The 6,159-nt window shown below is 38.5% G+C and overlaps 1 pseudogene; it reads left to right on the top strand.

Annotated features, from left to right (window-relative positions):
• Positions 1-972: 972 nt before the first annotated feature.
• Positions 973-4,860, top strand: LOC144252448 (dermatan-sulfate epimerase-like protein; annotated as a pseudogene).
• Positions 4,861-6,159: the final 1,299 nt, after the last annotated feature.

Raw genomic sequence — 6,159 nt, 5'->3', positions numbered from 1 at the left:
AGGATTCCTCTTTAACTGCATTTTAGTGAAAGCATTAAAAAAGAAAGGACTAAAGCAATGTATATATCACAGCTGCTTGTCATCGACTCACATTTGTTGGAATCCTTGTATGTGCATATAAGTCTAAGAAAAGAAATCACTTGAATGTATCTATCAATCACTTAGATTGTATATAATATTAGATTTTATTATAATTCTCAAGTTTCTATCAAGTGACTGTAGAGTATTTAAATCATTAGTTTGCTTTCACTTTCAGCTACCTGTAGCCTCAGACAATTGCTTTGTTTTGTTTTCCCCCCAGAAAGGAGAGTCATGAAAAAGGAAGAGAAAAGAGACGGCATGGTCACTGTTGATGAAAGGGGAGTTTTCTTTTCCCGTCGATGATTACTCCATGATTGGAAAAGATGTGCCTAGGTGGCTGAAGAGATTAGATTTTTATAGTTGTATTGATGAAGCTGATAGAAGAAGACATCAAAATGCTTTCCTGTGTCATATAGACTGATGAGTCAGTAAGCCTGGAAAAGACATTTGAAATGAAGGCAGGAGTTTGAATATTTTTAAACCACATGGGACTTTGAACACTTTTTGAACATGTTTTTATCCCCAAAATGGAAGAAGAAATAGTTCACAAACCAAGAAGTATAAAATATTGAAAGGAATAATCAGTGATTCCACTCATTCCAAGAATGTTAGTACTTTGCCATGGTCTTCAGTCAAACACACAGAAACAAGTCATACATGTGTGGTGAGTGTATCATCAGTGATGGCTTGCTGTGCTACAAATGACTCTTAATTTTAATTTTGGAGTGCTTTTTCTTTCTTGTACCATGTATGATTTGATTCTTCTGTTCAAATAGACTAATGTAAAGGAAGTAAACGCTGCATTTATAGTAATTTTGACTATTACCACTTTTCCTCTGTTACAGAAAAATTAGAGGCATTAATATTCCTTGAAATTTACTGGAACAGAACTGTGCCAGGGATACACATGTGCTATGTAAAATTTTCTCTTTTTGGCAAATGTACTTGCTTTGAATGAGCTGAATGTCAGCATAGAAGATTTTAAATTCAGTTTAATCAAGATCTTTAATATATGCTTTATATTAGCCAGATGGAAAACACATTAAACACCCTACTTGTTATGTATGCCTAAGGAAAGTATCTTCCCCATGGATCATGGCGTTAATGTTTACAGGACATTTCCTAATTTTAACATTCGTGGTGTTTGGTTTCTCTACTCTCGAAGAGTCTGTGAGTAATTACTCTGAATGGGCAGTTTTCACAGATGATATAGATCAGTTTAAGACACAGAAAGTGCAAGATTTCAGACCCAACCAAAAGCTGAGGAGAAGTATGCTTCATCCAAGTTTATATTTTGATGCTGGGGAAATCCAAGCAGTGAGACAACAGTCTCGCACAAGCCATTTGCATCTTTTTAGAGCTATCAGAAGTGCAGTGACAGTTATGCTGTCCAACCCAACATACTACCTACCTCCACCCAAGCATGCCGATTTTGCTGCCAAGTGGAATGAAATTTATGGTAACAATCTGCCTCCTTTAGCATTGTACTGTTTGTTATGTCCAGAAGACAAAGTTGCCTTTGAATTTGTCTTGGAATATATGGACCGGATGGTTAGCTACAAAGATTGGCTGGTTGAGAATGCACCAGGAGATGAGGTTCCAGTTGGCCATTCGTTAACAGGTTTTGCCACTGCCTTTGACTTTTTATATAACTTATTAGATAATCATCGAAGACAAAGATATCTGGAAAAAATATGGGTTATTACTGAGGAAATGTATGAATGCTCCAAGGTTCGCTCATGGGGCAAACAACTTCTCCATAACCATCAGGCTACCAATATGATAGCAGTACTCACAGGAGCCTTGGTTACTGGGGTAGATAAAGGATCTAAAGCAAATATATGGAAACAGGTTGTAGTAGATGTCATGGAAAAGACAATGTTTCTATTGAATCACATTGTTGATGGCTCTTTGGATGAAGGTGTGGCCTATGGAAGCTACACAGCTAAATCAGTCATGCAGTATGTTTTTTTGGCACAGCGCCATTTTAATATCAACAACTTGGATAATAACTGGTTAAAAATGCACTTTTGGTTCTACTATGCCACCCTTTTGCCAGGCTTCCAAAGAACTGTGGGTATAGCAGATTCTAATTATAATTGGTTTTATGGTCCAGAGAGTCAGCTAGTTTTCTTGGATAAGTTTATCTTAAAGAATGGAGCTGGAAATTGGTTAGCTCAGCAAATTAGAAAGCATCGACCTAAAGATGGACCCATGGTTCCATCCACTGCCCAAAGGTGGAGTACTCTCCACACAGAATACATCTGGTATGATCCACAACTAACCCCACAGCCCCCTGCTGACTATGGTACTGCAAAGATGCACACATTTCCTAACTGGGGAGTTGTCACTTATGGGGCTGGGCTGCCAAACACACAAACCACTACCTTTGTGTCCTTCAAATCTGGGAAGCTGGGGGGTCGAGCTGTGTATGACATAGTTCACTTTCAGCCATACTCCTGGATTGATGGGTGGAGAAGCTTTAATCCTGGACATGAACATCCGGATCAGAACTCATTTACATTTGCCCCCAATGGGCAAGTTTTTGTTTCTGAAGCTCTCTATGGACCAAAGTTGAGCCACCTTAACAATGTATTGGTGTTTGCTCCGTCACCCTCAAGCCAATGTAATAAGCCCTGGGAAGGCCAACTGGGAGAATGTGCACAGTGACTCATGTGGACTGGTGAGGAAGTTGGTGACTCAGCAGGGGAAATCATCACTGCTTCTCAACATGGGGAAATGATATTTGTGAGTGGGGAAGCGATATCTGCTTATTCTTCAGCAATGAGACTGAAAAGTGTGTATCGTGCTTTACTCCTCTTAAATTCTCAAACTCTGCTAGTTGTTGACCACATTGAGAGGCAAGAAGCTTCCCCGATAAATTCTGTCAGTGCCTTCTTTCATAACCTGGATATTGATTTTAAATACATCCCATATAGGTTTATGAATAGGTATAATGGTGCCATGATGGATGTATGGGATGCACACTACAAAATGTTCTGGTTTGATCACCGTGGCAATAGCCCCATGGCTAGTATACAGGAAGCAGAACAAGCAGCTGAATTTAAGAAATGGTGGACTCAGTTTGTTAATGTGACCTTTCAGATGGAATCCACAATCACAAGAATTGCATATGTCTTTTATGGGCCATATGTCAATGTTTCCAGCTGCAGATTCATTGATAATTCCAATTCTGGACTTCAGATTTCTCTCAATGTCAATAACACTGAACACGTTGTTTCCATTGTAACTGACTACCACAACCTGAAAACAAGATTCAATTACCTGGGATTTGGTGGCTTTGCCAATGTGGCTGACCAAGGCCAAATAACCCGATTTGGTTTGGGTACTCAAGCAATAGTACTGCCTGTAAGACAAGATAGAGCTATTTTCCCCTTTGGATTTAAGTTTAACATAGCAATTGGATTAATTTTGTGCATTAGTTTGGTGATTTTAACATTTCAATGGCGGTTTTACCTTTCTTTTAGAAAACTAATGCGTTGGATACTAATACTTGTTATTGCCTTGTGGGTTATTGAGCTTCTAGATGTGTGGAGCACTTGCACTCAGCCCATCTGTGCAAAATGGACAAGAACAGGAACTGAGACAAGCAAGAAGCCTGCGTCTTCCAAGGGGCACTACGTGGATCTTCCTGATGTTGTCATTACCTCACTTCCTGGTTCCGGAGCCAAAATACTTAAACAACTTTTTTTCAACAGTAGTGACTTTCTCTACATCAGAGTTCCTACAGCCTACATTGATATCCCTGAAACGGAATTTGAAATTGATTCATTTGTAGATGCTTGTGAATGGAAGGTATCAGATATCCACAGTGGGCATTTCTGTTTACTTCGAGGCTGGTTGCAGTCTTTAGTCCAGGACACAAAACTACATTTACAAAACATCCATTTGCATGAGACCAGTAGGGGTAAACTGGCCCACTATTTTACAACAAATAAGGACAAGAAAAGAAAACTGAAAAGGAGAGAGTCTTTGCTGGAACAAAGAAGTAGAATGAAAGGCGCTTTTGACAGAGATGCTGAATATATTAGGGCTTTGAGGAGACACCTGGTCTATTACCCAAGTGCACGTCCTGTGCTTAGTTTAAGTAGCAGTAGCTGGACATTGAAGCTTCATTTTTTTCAGGAAGTATTAGGAGCTTCGATGAGGGCATTGTATATTGTAAGAGACCCTCGGGCATGGATTTATTCAATGCTGTACAGTAGTAAGCCAAGTCTTTACACTTTGAAGAATGTACCAGAGCACTTAGCAAAATTGTTTAAAATAGAGGGAGGTAAAGGCAAATGTAACTTAAATTCAGGCTATGCTTTTGAGTATGAACCATTGAAGAAAGAATTAGAAAATTCTGAATCAAACGCTGTCTCCTTATTGTCTCATTTATGGCTAGCAAATACAGCAGCAGCTTTGAGAATAAATACAGATTTGCTGCCTACCAGCTACCAGCTGGTCAAGTTTGAAGATATTGTTCATTTTCCTCAAAAAACTAGTGAAAGGATTTTTGCTTTTCTTGGGATTCCTTTGTCTCCTGCTAGTTTAAACCAAATATTGTTTGCCACTTCCACAAACCTTTTTTACCTTCCATATGAAGGAGAAATATCACCAACTAATACTAATGTTTGGAAACAAAACTTGCCTAGAGATGAAATTAAACTAATTGAAAACATCTGCTGGACACTGATGGACCGACTAGGATATCCAAAGTTTATGGACTAAATGCTGCAGGTCAGCAGAAATTTGCACTAATGCTTCCCCACCCGCTTTGTGGATATGGACTAGAAGAGTTTGTTTATTCTTGTATTGTGGGTGTGGGTGTGGGTGTGGGTGTGGGTGTGTGTACTTTTATTTGCACAGAGAGATTATTTAAAAAATAGGCACCATATTTGGCCTAGCAGGATTTATTTTTATGTTACCACTTTCCTTGCTTTTGTTTCTGAATTTTTTTTCTGCTAAAATATTTCTGTTTCAGAAGTTAGATGAAATTATATCATGGGCTTCCGGGAAGATGGGAAGATTTTAAAGGATTTTGTTTAACTTGCCTTCTTCTGTAACTGTGCTAATCTATCTGGGGACCTCATACACTACTAAAGGCCTTGCAGTTGCTGCTTTACCCAAGCATCTCTTCCTTTCAAGATGGACTACAAAAGTTCCTTATCTTTTTGAAAAGGTCTTTTAACACACTTATCTTGCACAAAGAAAAAGAAAAAAAAAAGTGAATTCCTTTTACTTTATATAACACTCAGTGATATCACTGGAGAAATGGCGTTAAGTTCCTATCAGAACTATAGGATTCCTTCTGGAAATGCAGATGGAAATACAGAATAAAGACTTTTTTTTTAAGTCAGAAATAGTAACCTGGAAAGTTTCCTTAATTTTTTTTACTTACAAATAACAAGAAATAAGTCTGAACAGTCTGAGTGCTGAGGGCTGGTTTTTTAGATATGCTTGTCCGTTTAAAAGTCTCTTTTTTACTTCCTGAAACTACAGCTGTTTGCCATTACACTATTCCCACCCTGTCCTTTTTGTCACTGTCCAGCAAAACAGTCAGTAGGTACTAATTGCTGACCTCCCCGTATTTGTGGAGTTTTCCTTTTTTTTTTTGATGATTAATTTTGCATTAAAGACTGACACAGAATCAAATTTATTTTTTTTTTGTGGAATTACCACTGTATGAGTCAAAGAAAGCCGTGCCACTGCTGCCAGTGTTTTCTTAGATTGGAGACAGAGCTGGAAAACTGCCTGACTTTTCTTGCTTCCTTTTGAGTGAGTTTACAGACCGCCAGTGTCTGCAGAATTGAAGGCAAATGGGAGATGATGTCAGAGGCATCTGTTTCTTTTACCATCTGCATCTTATTATAAATGTAGTCAACATCAAATGTGGTTCATTTTCCTTTGCTGGGTTCTGAAATCAAAATGCTATGCCATTATAAGCCAGTGGAGTAATTACAATGTATTGGATGAAAACTATCAGGCAGTGTGGAGACTTGATGAAAATCTTTGTACAGATTGCAGTCTTCTTCCTGATGCTTCAAACTACAAACTGGAGTTCCTTCAAGCTCT

This window comes from Urocitellus parryii, unplaced genomic scaffold (assembly GCF_045843805.1).
Source record: "Urocitellus parryii isolate mUroPar1 unplaced genomic scaffold, mUroPar1.hap1 Scaffold_43, whole genome shotgun sequence".
Lineage (NCBI taxonomy): Eukaryota > Metazoa > Chordata > Mammalia > Rodentia > Sciuridae > Urocitellus > Urocitellus parryii.
Note: the sequence above shows the minus strand (reverse complement) of the source record. Positions and strands in the feature narration are given on the sequence as shown.